A 17,563-nucleotide genomic window follows, 5' to 3' on the forward strand; every position below is an offset into this window, starting at 1 on the left:
GGCATCGGTGGGACGTTTCCTTCAATTCCATTCTTATTCCTGTCAGCTCTTTGGACACATGATTCTCAATCTTTCATTCACAGTGTCTCTGAAGATGTGTTTTCCCTTTTTTTCCTATCAAGAAGGGAATTTGCAGGGGGAGCGCAGTGAAGTGTGAGAGAGAGAGAGAGAGAATAACAATTCACTCAGGATCTTCTTTTAATTCTTCACTCACAGAAAGGAGAGAAAGAGAGAGAGAGAGAGATTTTCTCCTTCGCAGGCTGTACATTTCAGCTGCATTGTCCAAACATAAAACTGTAGCTATTCGGCCAGGAACCAATCAAGAAATTGTTACTATGCTGAGTACTCCTGAACAGCCAGAACAGGGTCCTGGCTGAAAAACCAAAAGTCTTTCATTGGTATAACTGTTCTTGGACACACCCACAGAACCAAGGAATCTATCACCCACCCTCACTGCTTGAAAAAGGCATTATTGCAGATACAACCCATAATGAGTTTCAGTTACTGCTTTCTTTACAAAAAACTGCAATACCTTCTCCCTTGTTTGAAAGCAATACAACTTCCAACTTTTAAGTCCACAACCAAAAAAACTAAAAGTGATCTTTACACTCATACTTTAGATTTTTATTTAGCTATTTTCATTTAAATTCTCTGGATGACTTTTTGTTCACATTTTCATGGGATAAGAGCATAAGAGAGAGTGGCAGGGTGGCTCAGTGGTTAGCAATGATTCCACCCTCAGGTGACTGTCTGTGTGGAGTTTGCACATTCTCCCCGTGTCTGCGTGGGTTTCCTCCAGGTCACAGAGTCATAGAACTGTACAGCACGGAAACAGATCCATCGGTCCAACCCTGCCATGGAAACCAGATATCCCAACCTAATCTAGTCGCACGTGCCAGCACCCAGCCCATATCCCTCCAAACCCTTCCTATTCATATACCCATCCAAATGCCTTTTAAATGTTGCAATTGTACCAGCCTCCACCACTTCCTCTGGCAGCTCATTCCATACATGTACCACCCTCTGTGTGAAAAGGTTGCCCCTTAGGTCTCTTTTATATCTTTCTCTGCTCACCCTAAAATTATGCCCTCTAGTTCTGGACTCCCCGACCCCAGGGAAAAGACTTTGTCTATTTACCCTATCCATGCCCCTCATAATTTTGTAAACCTCTATAAGGTCACCCCTCAGCCTCCGACGCTCCATGGAAAACAGCCCCAGCCTGTTCAGCCTCTCCCTGTAGCTCAAATCCTCCAACCCTGGCAACATCCTTGTAAGTCTTTTCAGAACCCTTTCAAGTTTCACAACATCCTTCCGATAGGAAGGAGACCAGATTTGCACGCAATATTCCAACAATGGCCTAACCAATGTCCTGTACAGCCGCAACATGACCTCCCAACTCCTGTAATCAATACACTGACCGATAAAGGAAAGCATACCAAATGCCTTCTTCACTATCCTATCTACCTGCGATTCCACTTTCAAGGAACTATGAACCTACACTCCAAGGTCTCTCTGTTCAGCAACACTCCCTAGGACCTTACCATTACGTGTATGGGTCCTGCTAAGATTTGCTTTCCCAAAATGCAGCACCTCACATTTATCTGAATTAAACTCCATCTGATACTTCTCTGCCCATTGGCCCATCTGGTCCAGATCCTGTTGTAATCTGAGATAACCTTCTTCGCGGTCCACTACAGCTCCAAACTTACTAACTATACCTCTTATGCTCACATCCAAATCATTTATATAAATGACAAAAAGTAGTGGACCCAGCACCAATCCTTGTGGCACTTCACTGGTCACAGGCCTCCAGTCTGAAAAACAACCATCCACCACCACCCTCCGTCTTCTATCTTTGAACCAGTTCTGTATCCAAATGGCTAGTTCTCCCTGTATTCCGTGAGATCTAACCTTCCTCACCAGACTCCCATGGGGAAACTTGTGGAACGCTTTACTGAAGTCCATATAGATCACATCTACTGCTCTGCCCTCATCAATCCTCTTTGTTACTTCTTCAAAAAACTCAATCAAGTTTGTGAGACATGACTTCCCACGCACAATGCCTTGTTGATTATCCCTAATCAGTCCTTGCCTTTCCAAATACATGTACATTCTGTCCCTCAGGATTCCCTCCAATAACTTGCCCACCACCGACATCAGGCTCACTGGTCTATAGTTCCCTGGCTTGTCCTTACCGGCCTTCTTAAACAATGGCACCACGTTAGCCAACCTCCAGTCTTCCGGCACCTCACCTGTGACTATCAATGATACAAATATCTCAGCAAGAGGCTCACCAATCACTTCTCTAGCTTCCCACAGAGTTCTCGGGTATACCTGATCAGGTCCTGGGAATTTATCCACCTTTATGCATTTCAAGACTTCCAGCATTTCCTCCTCTGTTATATGGACATTTTTCAAGATATCACCATCTATTTCCCTGCATTCTATATCTTCCAAGTCCTTTTCCACAGTAAATACTGATGCAAAATACTTGTTCCCTGGATGCTGCCTGACCTGCTGCGCTGTTCCAGCAACACATTTTCAGCTCTGATCTCCAGCATCTGCAGACCTCACTTTCTCCCCTTGCATTGAAATAAATGCAGTTTAATTTATTAGTCCTACCTTGTCCCTGCCTGCTCTGACTGTTTGACTCACTTCTGTTCTCAACTGTACCCGTCTCAGATTGATCTCTTTCCTATCTCCCTGGATCCCACCCCCTCACCTTATTGTTTAAATCCTCCCGAGCAGCTCTAGCAAATCTCCCTGCCAGTATATTTGTCCCCTTCCAATTTAGATGCAATCCGTCCTTCTTGTACAGGTCACTTCTACCCCAAAAGAGATTCCAATGATCCAAAAATGTGAATCCTTCTCCCATACGCCAGCTCCTCAGCCATGTATTCATCTGGTAAAAACAATGACTGCAGATGCTGGAAACCAGATTCTGGATTAGTGGTGCTGGAAGAGCACAGCAATTCAGGCAGCATCCGAGGACAGGCAAAATCAACGTCGATTTTGCCTGTCCTCGGATGCTGCCTGAATTGCTGTGCTCTTCCAGCACCACTAATCCAGATGTATTCATCTGCTCTATCCTCCTATTCCTGCCCTCACTAGCTCGTGGCAGGGTAATCCAGATATTACTAGTCTCGAGGATCTCCTTTTTAAATTCCTGCCTAACTCTCTATAATCACCCTTCAGAATCTCAACCTTTTCCCTTCCTATGTCATTGGTTTCAATGTGGACAATGACCTCTTCCTGGTCCCTCTCTCCCTTGAGAACATTCTGCACCCTCTCTGAGACATCCTTGATCCTGGCACCAGGGAAGCAACACACCATTCTGATTTTTTGCTGCTGGCCACAGAAACGTCTGTCTTTACCTCGGACTAGAGAGTTGATCTCTTGGAACTCGACTACCCCTCATTGTTTCAGAGCCAGTCTCAATACCAGAAATTTGGCTGTTCATGCTATGTTCCCCTGAGAATCCATCACCCCCTACATTTTCCACAACAGCATACCTGTTTGAAATGGGGATAGCCACAGAGGACTCCTGCACTAACTGCCTACCTCTCTTACCTTTCCTGGATTTAACCCATCTATGTGACTGTATCTGCGACATTTCCCCCTTCCTATAACTGCTATCACATACCGTTGCTGTTGCAAATTCCTCATTGCCTCGAACTGTCTCTCTAACCGATCCATTCCTTCTGATAGGACTCGCAATCAACAGCATTTATTGCAGACATAATCCACACTAACCCGTAAACTCTCCTTAAACTCCCACATCTGACAAGAAGCACATATCACTCTACTAAAGGCCATTTTTGCTCCTTCACCATCTACAGACCCAGAAGATAACACCATCTCATTCCTCTACAAAACACTGCTCCAGGTTAAAACTATTCACTTATCTGTTTCTGTTCTGTGACTTCGCCCAAAACAGTTCCTCCAAAATCAGTTGTTAATTTCACTGTTTGTTGGATTTTTCCAGATGTACTCCGATATCCAGCAAATCCAAACAGCAAAGGCAGTAACTGTGCAGGTTGACTATGATGTCAGTTTCTTTATCTCTCTCTCTCTCCTGCACTGACCTCACCATGTGCTTCCTTTGTCTGTTCCTCTCCCTTTTCAAAACTGCTGTTGTTTTGACTTTTTTCCCCAAAGTTCCAAAACACTGCAACAGCATATAAAACAGTAATTGCTGCTCCAGGAATTCGAGGAAATCACCTCCAACACCTAAAATACTTCAATAAAGGAGCAGCTGTTACAGCCAGAAATTGTTCCCATCCTCCATCTTGGATTACCCAGAATCCTGTTTCCTTCCACAGTTCAATGATGTGGAAGTTAGCTGGATTGGCGATATTAAATTGCCCATATTGTCCAGGAATGTGCAGACTAGGTGGATTAGCCATGGGAAATACAGTACAGGGTTAAGGGGATAAGCTGGGTCTGTGGTTGGGATACTCTTCGGAGGGTTGATGTGGACTCAATGGGCTGAATGGGCTGAATGGTCTGCTTCCACCCTGTTGGAATTCTATTATTATCTGACTGGCAAGACCAGTGTTTGTTGTCCATTCCCAACTATCCTTAAACTGATTGGCTTGTCAAACTACATCAGAAGGCAGTTAAGACAGTTAACCATATTACTATGGGATTACAATTAGGCCAGATCAGGTAAGGACATTTGTGAACCTTTACATGACATTCAATAATACTGTCATGGAAATCATCACTGAGAATAGCTTTATTTTCTAGAATTATTAACTGAATTTAGTTTATATCAGATACTGTGTTGGGATTTCAACCCAATTTCACAAACCACAAGAGCTCTTAGTAAGATTCAAACTTCTGTCACCAGATCTTTAGTTCAGGCCTCTGGATTACTAGTCTATGAACACAATCACTACAGTAGTGTAATCCCACAATGACATATTGCAATGTATGCCCTGGACTCAAACCCTAGCAATTTATTTCTGTGAACTGGTGACGTTTGAGATAACTTAAAATATTAAAGGAACAGGTCATAACGTTTTTGCCAATCAGGTCAAAGATAATTTAAATTCTTATCATTCTGTTATATTTAATTATAAAAAGTCAAAATATTTTGTTCTGTTGCAGCATTAATGATTCTTCATCATACCTCTTGGCTTCTCCAGCCTTTACCACCCAAAAAGGAAAGTGGCTGGATGGCCATAAGAAGGTGAATACAATCTTCACACAAGAGGAGATGCGTCCTTGCCATGGCTCATCTGCTTATGAAACCCTCATGTACACCTTTGTGGCTCTAGAATTGGCTATTCCAATGCATTCCTGCTTGGCCACCCAGATCCTACTGCCTAAAAACCTGAGGCCACCCAAATGTCCTGCCCTAACAGTTAAGTTCCATTCACTCATCGCCCCTGGGCTTGCTGACAAACACAGGCTACCCTGATTTTAAAGCTCTTATCCTTCATATCAAATCCCACCAGGTCACCATCCTTCTCTATCTCTACGATCTTCTCCAGTCATATTAACCTCTGCATTCCTTGGATTCTTGACTTTTTGACATTCCTGATTTTATTTGCTTCACCATAGCATTAGATAGCTAATTGTAGAATTCCATGCCAAAACTGATCAGTTTTAGACTCCAGCTTTAAAATGCTTCTTAAAGCCAAACTCTGTGAACAAGCATTTGGTCTCCTCTCAGAATATTTTCTTACATGGCTCAGTGTTAAATTTTGTTTGATAACTACACCTGTGAAGCACCACATGACATTTTACTAAAGACTCTATACAATGCAAGCTGTTGGTAGATAACTTAGCCATCCCCAATAAACCACTACGAAGCCAGACAGCACATGCTAAGCACCTTTACACAACCCCAAATACCAAGCAGCAGATCCTCATCTTGCAACTGGCTTAACAGCAATTTGTGAATGGATTAATTGCTAAAGCAAATTGCCCAACTTCATTTCCAATGTGGACAGTAGTCTTTATAATGGACAAATTAAAAATCTACTCCTTTCCACCACATGGTATCATCACCGTCAGTCAAAAAGCTCCTAACAATCAATACACTTTTATAACGTGGAAAATTTCAGTAAGTAATAAGAGGCAAGCATGTGATTTACAATCTTGTTGGATGACTAAGAGAACCGTCTCATAAGTAGTGTAAGTCGTTTGATGACATTAGGGATTGTAAAAAATGGTCAAGGAATGGAGTTAGGTATAGAAATGATACAGAAGAAAATGGAAGTTGACTGATGTATTCATATATTTGTGATCTATAAACAGTAAAATCAATGTATTTCTTTAATTGCATGATGTACTTGCATCATCCTTAATGGACAGTGTAATAATTGCAGATTTGTAAATAAATTTACAGTCAGTAAACTCCTATGAATAATCCAATTAGTCATTTTGGGAATGCATTCATTATTGAGTGGGAGGAGATTAGCACTGTGGTTTAAGGCACTCTTATTCCACAGATCTGTGATTCGGGCTGAATCTTGGCTGAAATTCCAATACCAACAGCCAGTCACAGCAAGTGATGGATGGCACCAGCTCTTAAGAGGGCCTTGCAATGGTCCTGTGGCATCAACTTTAAGTATACTCTAGGGCAGAAGATTTGGCAAAGCTGGCTCTCTGTCCCCACAAACAGAGCCACAGGACTGTTTGAACTTTAATGGATCCACTGCCACAGAAACCTAATGCCAGCTACATCAATGTAGGGAAGGTGATACAGGAAGAAAAACTAAAGAGTCACCTGTGTTCAGACAATTTATTCCACATCACTATTCGGCCTCTTTTTAAAACACACTAGCAGTTTTGTTTTTAATAGGAAAAGCATAAAATAGTCACAGAATCATAGTTAAGATCTACAGAATATTTTCAAACATTAGAGTTGAGAAAGATTAAAACTGTGTGGAGTCAAGAGTGTACAAGAGTTTAAAGTATTGTTTGTAAAAAAATGTTTACAGGGATATAATTCACAGCTTGGAATAATATATATCTTATGAACCCCATGCTTTTCTTTTAATCTGGCAAGTTTTACTAGTGAGGAGAAATATTCCATTAAGGCAAGTAAACTAAACAAGTAGGAGTTGGTTGAATATTGGTCTGCTCATGTTTATCCTGAGATCAGTTCGATACCGCAGATCTATAATGGAATGACTAATATGTAAGACCTTGAGGTCTGATTCATGCTTTTAATTTAAACAATGAAATGTTTCCCATGTGGTGTAATGGCAAAACTCAAAGAGACAATCAGTCTCAGATTAATGTTCCTTTAACAATAGTCAGTTTTAACTCCATAGCAAGATATGACCTGTAACTATTACCTAAAAGAGGCCCAATATACAAGGGACTTCCCTGGAGCATTGGAGGCTGAGGGGTAACCTTATAGAGGTTTACAAAATTATGAGGGGCATGGATAGGATAAATAGGCAAAGTCTTTTCCCTGGGGTTGGGGAGTCCAGAACTAGAGGGCATAGATTTAGGGTGAGAGGGGAATGATATAAAAGAGACCTAAGGGGCAACCTTTTCACGCAGAGGGTGGTATGTGTATGAAATGAGCTTCCAGAGGATGTGGTGGAGGCTGGTACAATTGCAACATTTAAGAGGTATTTGGATGAGTATATGAATAGAAAGGGTTTGGAGGGATATGGGCCGGGTGCTGGCAGATGGGACTAGATTGGGTTGGGATATCTGGTCGGCATGGATGGGTTGGACTGAAGGGTCTGTTTCCATGCTGTACATCTCTATGACTCTATGACTCTATCTCAAGAAAGCTGAGATCAAACAGCAATCTGAGCAGTCTAGAATGATATGGAAAATTAGACAAAGCAGAACAACCTCAGATTTTATTCACTTCACTTGTCATATTCCAAGATTAGTACATGGACATATCTCTGCCATGATGGGCATAGTGTTGCCTACAGAGATTTACAGTAGAAAAAGAAACATAGAGTTGCCTAATCCTACTCTCCCAGTGCAGAGACAGAGATAACTAATGGTGATTAAATGAGGATTGCCATTCCACAAGCAAGAGGTGAGGATCAGAAGGAGAGTCCTTCATGGTAACATCACCCAGTGTGGGAACTAAACCTATGCTAATGTCACTCTACATCTCAAACCAGCTGTGCAGCCAACTGAGCTAACCACCTCCTTGTTTAAAGGTAAAACGTACTTTCTCTCTACATAGAATGGAAGGCTTTATTGATTAGAGCCACCTCACATCCCATTCCCATTGGACCAAATATAGTAAAATGATATTTTGCAATATGTCAAAATTTAACAATATATAGCAGCTGCTCCAGATACACCTGAACAAATTCTTACCTCTGAAACGACCCAGCAGTAGTTAATGGTATTGATGATTCTTATGGCACTTGGTCATTGCGTTTGGACACTGATATAAATAACTAACGATTAAGGATTGAATGCCATTTTTTGGAATGCAGCAGTAGAGTCTGGATGAACAGCCCTTGTGGGATTTGCTTAACAGTGCTTTGTGGTCAGGGAGAGAAATCCACCAAGATTTTTCCCTCTTGGAAGATTTAACCGTCGCTGTTCATGTTTTGGAAAAATTAAAGATGATGGGGCAAACTGTAAGTGACCAACTAGAAACAATACAAACTCTACTGGCATTTGCTTGGTTCACCCTTCATATCTTTACGCCTTTATTTGTACAAACTAGAGGAACTCAGAAAAATGACTCAATCTATGCACAGAGTGACAGATTGCCCTTCTATAAATGTAGGTCAAAATTCCATTTGCCTGTTGTTAGAATTAGCATTGCTAAGGGAGGGCTGTACTACATGAGGTACCATCTTACAGAAGGAACAAAGATCCTATTGCATCCTGTCAAACCAGGAGATGAGGAGCTTTCTTTGATATTTTGCTCAATATTTATGCTTTAATCAACATCACTATAACACAATAATGGTTTATTTGGTCAGTGTGCATTAATGTTGTGGGACATTACAGTGTATTGACTGTCATGTGTCCTCCAGCACAATAGTGATTCTACTTTAAAGGACTTTATTGGCTATGTTTTTTAAAATTTGTTCTTGGGATGCTAGGGTGCTTGCAATTGCTCTTGAGAAGGTGGATTGTGGGTGTAGGTCCACTCATAATGCTGTTAAAGAAAGAATTTGAGGATTTTGACTCAGGAACAGGAAGCACTTTTGGATGTGACAAGTGCTTTATGAATGCACATTTTCAGTTTGCTACTTTTACATCCAATTTCTCAAATTTCCTCCAATTAAATATCATTCTTCAGGCAAAACTAAGTGTTAAATCTCACTCACCCAACACTGTATTGACGTGCCTTGTTTCCAAGTACGAACACCTTAAATCCTCAACCTTTTAGATTTTTCTCATGGTATCGTCACATATGGTGCAGAAGGCCATTCAAGAGGGGGGAGCTAATAGACAAGTAGTGGTTATAGGGGATTCTATAATTACGGGGACAGATAGTATCCTTTGCAAGCCGGATCGGGAGTCTCGCATGGTGTGTTGCCTGCCCGGTGCCAGGGTGCGAGACATCTCCGACCGGCTTGAAAGGATATTGGAGCGGGAGGGGGAGGATCCAGTTGTTGTGGTCCACGTTGGTACCAACAACATAGGCAAGACTAGGGTGGAGGACCTGTTTGGGCATTACGAAGCACTAGGCAGGAAATTGAAGCACAGGTCCTCAAGGGTCATAATCTCCGGATTACTGCCCGAGCCACGTGCCAATTGGCATAGGGACAAGAAAATTAGGCAAGTAAACACGTGGCTAAGGGATTGGTGTGGGAAAGAGGGATTCCATTTCATGGGGCATTGGCATCAGTTTTGGAACAGGGGGGATCTGTACCGTTGAGACGGTCTCCACCTGAACCGATCAGGTACCAATGTTCTAGCGAAGAGGATAAATAGGGTGGTCAGTAGGACTTTAAACTTCTGAATTGGGGGGAAGGGAAAGTGAAAGCGACAGGGAGTATGGAGGTAAATGGCAAGATAAGCAGCAAGATAGCATGTTTCCAGGCGGATTTAAAATTGAGGCAGACTGAGAATACAATAAAAAGCAAGGATAACTTAGGACATATGACTTCCAACATCTCTAATGATAAGGAAGTTAGCATTAAGGCACTTTACCTGAATGCTCGTAGCATTCATAACAAAGCCGATGAACTAATGGCACAGATAATAGTGAATGATTATGATGTAGTAGGCATCACAGAGACTTGGTTACAGGGGGGTCAGGACTGGCAGTTAAACCTCCATGGTTTTTCAACTTATCGAAAAGACAGAGAGGTGGGCAGAGAGGGTGGGGTTGCCTTGTTAGTTAAGAACAAAATTAAATCTAAGGTGTTGAATGACATAGCGTCGGATGATGTGGAGTCTGTGTGGGTGGAATTGAGGAACCACAAAGGCAAAAAAAACATAATTGGAGTTGTGTATAGACCTCCTAACAGTGGTCAGGACCAGGGACGCAACATGTACCGGGAAATAGAGAAGGCATGTCAGAAAGGCAAGGTTACATTGATCATGGGAGACTTCAATATGCAGGTGGACTGGGTAAATAATGTTGCTAGTGGATCTAAAGAAAGGGAATTCATGGAATGCTTACAGGATGGCTTTTTGGAACAGCTTGTCATGGAGCCTACAAGAGAGCAGGCTATTCTGGACCTAGTGCTTTGCAATGAACCAGACTCTATAAAAGATCTTAAAGTAAGGGAACCCTTAGGAAGTAGCGACCATAATATGGTAGAGTTCAGTCTGGAGTTTGAAAGGGAGAAGGCAAAATCGGATGTAATGGTGTTACAGTTGAATAAAGGTAATTATGAGGGCATGAGAGAGGAACTGACTAAAATAGACTGGAAGCAGAGGCTAACCGGGAAGACAGTAGAGCAAAAATGGCAGGAGTTTGTAGGTATAATTGAGGACACTGTACAGAGGTTCATTCCCAAGAAAAGAAAGATTAACCGGGGAGGGATTAGACAACCTTGGCTGACAAAAGAAGTCAGGAAATGTATTAAAGAAAAAGAGAGATCCTATAAAGTGACTAAGAACAGTGGGAAATCAGAAGATTGGGAAGGATACAAAAGCAAACAGAGGATAACAAAGAGTGTAATAAGAAATGAGAGGATCAAATATGAAGGTAGGCTAGCCAGTAATATTAGAAATAATAGTAAAAGTTTATTTCAGTACATAAGAAACAAACGACAGGCAAAAGTAGACATTGGGCCACTTCAAACTGATGCAGGAAGCCTAGTGATGGGAGATAAGGAAATAGCAGGAGAACTTAACAAGTACTTTGCGTCAGTCTTCACAGTGGAAGACATGAGTAATATCCCAAAAATTAAAGGGTGTCACGGGGCTGAGTTGAGTATGGTTGCCATTACGAAAGAGATAGTGCTAGAAAAGTTAAAAAGTCTTAAAATTGATAAATCTCCTGGCCCCGATGGGATACACCCTAGAGTTCTGAGAGAGGTGGCTGAGGAAATAGCAGAGGCATTGGTTGAGATCTTTCAAGAGTCACTGGAGTCAGGAAAGGTCCCGGATGATTGGAAGATGGCTGTTGTAACCCCCTTGTTCAAGAAAGGATCAAGGCAAAAGATGGAAAATTATAGGCCAATCAGCTTAACCTCGGATGTTGGTAAAATTCTAGAATCCATCATTAAGGATGAGGTTTCTAAATTCTTGGAAGAGCAGAGTCTGATTAGAACAAGTCAACATGGATTTAGTAAAGGGAGGTCATGCCTGACAAACCTGTTGGAATTTTTTGAAGAGGTAACAAGTAGGTTAGACCAGGGAAACCCAGTGGATGTGGTCTATCTAGACTTTCAAAAGGCCTTTGATAAGGTGCCACACGGGAGGCTGCTGAGCAAGGTGAGGGCCCATGGTGTTCGAGGTGAGCTGCTGGGATGGATTGAGGATTGGCTGTCTAACAGAAGGCAGAGAGTTGGGATAAAAGGTTCTTTTTCAGAATGGCAGCCGGTGACGAGCGGTGTCCCGCAGGGTTCGGTGCTGGGGCCACAGCTGTTCGCATTATATATTAATGATTTGGATGAGGGAACCGGGGGCATTCTAGCGAAGTTTGCCGATGATACGAAGTTAGGTGGACAGGCAGGTAGTACTGAGGAAGTGGGGGGGCTACAGAAGGATCTAGACAGGTTGGGAGAGTGGTCCAGGAAATGGCTGATGGAATTTAACGTGAGCAAGTGCGAGGTTTTGCACTTTGGCAAAAAGAATTAAAGCATAGACTACTTTCTAAATGGTGAGAAAATTAATAAAGCCAAAGCACAAAGGGATCTGGGAGTGCTAGTCGAGGATTCTCTAAAGGTAAACATGCAGGTTGAGTCCGTGATTAAGAAAGCGAATGCAATGTTGTCTCTTATCTCAAGAGGGTTGGAATATAAAAGCAGAGATATACTACTAAGACTTTATAAAGCTCTGGTTAGGCCCCATTTGGAGTACTGTGTCCAGTTTTGGTCCCCACACCTCAGGAAGGACATAATGGCACTGGAACGTGTCCAGCGGAAATTCACACGGATGATCCCTGGAATGACAGGTCTAACATATGAGGAACGGCTGAGGATACTGGGATTGTATTCGTTGGAGTTTAGAAGATTAAGGGGAGACTTAATAGAGACGTACAAAATAATACATGGCTTGGAAAAGGTGGATGCTAGGAAATTGTTTCCGTTAGACGAGGAGACTAGGACCCGTGGACACAGCCTTAGAATTAGAGGGGGTCATTTCAGAACAGAAATGCGGAGACATTTCTTCAGCCAGAGAGTGGTGGGCCTGTGGAATTCATTGCCACGGAGTGCAGTGGAAGCCGGGACGCTAAATGTCTTCAAGGCTGAGATTGATAGATTCTTGTTGTCTCGAGGAATTAAGGGCTACGGGGAGAACGTTGGTAAGTGGAGCTGAAATGCGCATCAGCCATAATTGAATGGCGGAGTGGACTCGATGGGCCGAATGGCCTTACTTCCACTCCTATGTCTTATGGTCTTATATATCTGCAACACCATTCCCCACTAACTCTAAATCTTCATCAGGCAAAATATTTCATGTACACCAAACCCTTCACTTCTCTGACCTGTCACACTGCCATTTCTTGTTGCTATATTATCAGCAGTGCAGCATTCAGTAGGTTTCACTTTCTGAACAAACATTTTGACCAAGAAAAGCCTAATTTCAGATTTCCCCACTTTGAACCTGACGGTTACGTGAACTCAACACTTCAGATTCACTTGAATGCCTTTTCAAAGTTGCAGTCCCAAACTCTCTGGCCTGTCAGCAAATGTCCAAAGGAGGGGATGAGATAGGAGCAGGTTCCCTTTTCAACTGCAAAGGCTATTGGAGGACCAACCTTAAATCTGGCTTTTCTCAAAAAACTGTCACCATCCTCTGCCTAATTCACAGTGATTCTCATCAGAAGAACTACCACAGACCCGAGTTAAGTGAAAATTGGTCTCAAATAAGATTGTGCCATTGCACACCAATCCTTATCTCCACCTTTCTCATCATGATCCAGCAACTCACTTGGAGCAAACTCACCACAGGTGTGGGAACTGCCCAACTTCTGCTGCTGTCAATCCAAAGTCAAACTCACTCCAACCTTGGTTACTTTGTTACACTGTGCAGGTAATACTTGCTCTGTGCTCAAGCAGAGGCCGATCTCCAGGTCATTGTCAACTCCATCACTGAAGTGTAAGAGATTTTAAAAAAAGCTTTTACCAAATAAGTAGTAAACTAATCTTCCAATCAGGTCTCATAGCACATCTCCTCCCTTGATTAAGATCAATGGTAAGATTCTGGAAAATGTGAACCATTTTCTATATCTTGGAAGCCTGCTCTTAAGGCACTCATCGGCAACAAAACTCAACATTTTACCTCCAACATGCCAGTTCAACCCTTGGTCGACTCAGGAAGCTAGTATTTGAGGACCAGGGATTCAAACCAGAGCTTAATGCCATTGTTTATCCAAAGTAATTGCTGCACTTCTACATGTTTCAGACACTTACACTTTACACAATAGACTAAACACTATATTTTATACCATTGGAAAAAGTCCAACAGTAGTGTCGTTACAAGATCCTCCAAATCCAGTGGCAAGAAAGGAGAACATAAAAGCAGTGTTGGACACCTAAAATCACAGCACTAATCAATCGATGGCAGCTCTGTTTGGGCACAGCACATCTTTCATCTTCATGTCACATGACTTCGAAAACGATCTCACTACTTAGAGCTAGATCATATCCAGAAGTAGAAGCATATCATCCTCGATCCCGATGAACTCTGCGAGAAGGTGAAAGGTGCTTACTGCACTTTTAATTGGGAGGCGATCCCCATCTCCACTGGCAATTCGAAAACTGGAGACTATCCCAAAGGCTTTGGGATCCAGAAATGACCTCTGTGACTGTAATTTTACAATCTTTACTGCACCAGCATTGGAAAATTCTGAGTTTGGAAGATCAGATAAATGTCAAGCTGAACAGAGGTTGTATTTGGATTGATTTGGCAGGAGACCAATGATCAGAGATTGGACCCTGGACCAGGACCAATGATCAGGGACTGGAGCCTGGGCCAGGACCAATGATCAGGGACTGGAGCCTGGGCCAGGGCCAATGATCAGGGACTGGAGCCTGGACCAGGACCAATGATCAGGGACTGGAGCCTGGGCCAGGACCAATGATCAGGGACTGGAGCCTGGGCCAGGACCAATGATCAGGGCCTGGAGCCTGGGCCAGGGCCAATGATCAGGGACTGGAGCCTGGATCAGGACAATGATCAGGGACTGGAGCCTGGGCCAGGACCAATGATCAGGGCCTGGAGCCTGGGCCAGGGCCAATGATCAGGGACTAGAGCCTGGATCAGGACCAATGATCAGGGACTGGAGCCTGGGCCAGGACCAATGATCAGGGACTGGAGCCTGGGCCAGGATCAATGTTCAGGGACTGGAGCCTGGGCCAGGATCAATGTTCCGGGACTGGAGCCTGGGCCAGGACCAATGATCAGGGATTGGAGCCTGGGCCAGGACCAATGATCAGGGACTGGAGCCTGGATCAGGACCAATGATCAGGGACTGGAGCCTGGGTCAGCAGCCAAAGGAAGTGGCTTCTGTTTTTCTAATACTCAGTTGGAGGAAACAAAGACTCATCTAGGACGGGTCAATTTATAAAATTCAAACATGACTAGACAGAGTAAATACAGGAAGGATGTTCCCAATCACTGGTGAGTCCAAGTGTCACAGCTGAAGGATATGGGGTAGACGATTTAGGACTGAGATGAGGGGAAATTTCTTCAGAGAGTGGCGGGCCTGTGGAATTCACTCCCACAGAAAATGGTGGAGGCTGAAACATCAAATATTTTTAAGCAGGAGACAGATATAGTTCTTCTGACTACAAGGTCAAAGGGCATTGGGAAAAAGTGGGAAAAGTGTACCAACTACATTGGTAGCCATGATCATCTTGAATGGTGAAACAGGCTGAAAGGGCCAAATGGCCTACTCCTGCTCCTATTTTCTGTTTCTATCGATGTCAACTATGTCCTCACTTTCTCCTCAAAAACAAACAGGCAATCAAAGCAAGGTGATACTGAGGTGTTTGTAAATGGTGACCCTCGGGGTAGAGTGTGGGTGGGGAAAAATTATACATGGTGAACCTTGAAAGTGAGATTCATGTTGGGAGAGTGGAGTGGGGGGGGGGGGTTGGTGGGGAGTGAAGTCAATAGGAAGTCATTACTTAAGGTGATCTAACTATGTTAATACAGGCAGAAATGGAACCATGTGAAGGTGCAGTTTTGCTGGGCAATGAAGGCAAGGGATCAATGCAGAATTACGTGGTCAACATTGTTGAAAGGTGCAGGTAGTTGAAGAGACACAATCCCATGAGGCCACAGTCCCAGGGAATCTATTAGTTTTACGAAGGATCTCAATTAATACCCTGGTGACAGTAAACACAGCATCAGGATGAATCATTGCAGATTTACACTGAGAGCAGGAAAGATGTTGTGAAACAATAGATTTAGAAATTATTTATGTGTTAAGGAAATGATCTGTGAAATATACACATATTTTGTATAAAGTGAGAGTAGCGCTTTATTTAAGTTCCTTCCCAGGGGCTGTTTAAGGGATGGCTATCACACAAGTATTTATTTAATTTTTGTGTATTTTTGCAGATCCAGAAAGGAATGCATCTTTCAGCCAAAGCTTCAGATGCACTTCCAGTTTAGCAGGAATTAGCTGTTGATTATTACAATCAAGCCTCTTAAAATAATCTGCACTGAGGAAAAGAAAGTTGACGCGAACAGTAATAAAACCTTCTTAGGGAAATGAATTAAAACCAGGACACCAGGATGTTTAATAGCTGTGAGTCTAACGATAATTTCTTTAAGTGCCTGATTCATTTTTCTTTTCATTCTGGCTTCCTACCTTCGAATACCATGTCTCACCACATCCCTCACCACCACGCACCATCCTTCCCCCTCTTTTTCCTTTCAGTGCCACATTCAAAGTAACAACCATGCACCAAGGGGGGTCAGAAGTCAGAAGACACCACAGAGCAAGTTCAGTTGGGCTTTGTTTACATATGAGTAAGATTCATAATCAGACTCATACACCACGAGACGTATGGTTAGCCTTGTGTCAGGTTTGACTGAATGCAGTTTGAAAGCTGCTTGGCCCAATGGGAAAATGGTCAACCGGAGCAAAAAAAATGGTATTTAGCCGGGTGCCGGGAATTTAGCTGTGATGTTTGGTTACGACGTTTACACTGGAGGATGGTATCTGGGAGTAATTACTCAGAATTACAAGCAGATTTGTTTCTCAATCAGCACACACAAAAAAAGACACCTGCAATGAGAATTTACAAGAAGATTCTTTGTTAAGGACCAGATTGCTATTTTCTCAATTTAAATTTATCTTTGGAGTTTTGTGTTCAGTAAATGAAGCACATTCCCACTTACTTTATATCTAACCTCAACAATGAATACTCACAGGTCAGGTGCATTTGAAAGTCACTTTATTCTGTTCCCTCAAGGTGATGTGTGACAGGGCACCCTCTATTTCTAAGCACAGCTATTTCTCAGACATCTTTATGGCCAATCTAACTTACCAACTGATTGATATTATCACCCCCTTTTTGTCTCACACTGGCATCCCATTTATCATTTAATCATTCCAGTCCTCCACCTTATAGCAATCCTTTCCCTTTTGTTCTTTGCCCTCCATTCTACCCCTAGCAAGCCTACTGCCCCTGTCTCTGTATGCACTTAAAAGCTGTTCATTGCTAACTCCTTCCAGTCCCACTGAAAATTCACTAGCCTGAAACATTTCCCACATTACAACAGTCATTAAATTCAACAGCACTTCATAGGCAAAGCTGTACTTCAGGGCACCTGGAGATCATGAAAGATACTATATAAATGCAGGTTCTTTCTTGCTTCCTCTATTAAATGGTACATAGCATGTATTGCTGTGTGTGTACTTTGCCTTTAAGAGGGCGCATCTTTAAGTATGCTGTGTGCTGACTGTAGACATGTTGTGCTTCCATCTGGCAGTTCGTCTGCTGTGCGTTTGCAAGTTGTAAACTCT

At 42.7% G+C, this 17,563-nt stretch overlaps 1 protein-coding gene across 3 annotated transcripts in view; it reads right to left on the bottom strand.

Annotated features, from left to right (window-relative positions):
* The window catches only part of gli2a (GLI family zinc finger 2a), a 405,451-nt gene that overhangs the window by 298,159 nt on the left and 89,729 nt on the right, over positions 1–17,563 (bottom strand). The window lies entirely within an intron of this gene.

This window comes from Chiloscyllium plagiosum, unplaced genomic scaffold, assembly GCF_037043375.1.
Source record: "Chiloscyllium plagiosum isolate Xiang-an unplaced genomic scaffold, Cpla_swu_hap1 HiC_scaffold_7, whole genome shotgun sequence".
Taxonomy (NCBI): Eukaryota; Metazoa; Chordata; class Chondrichthyes; order Orectolobiformes; family Hemiscylliidae; genus Chiloscyllium; species Chiloscyllium plagiosum.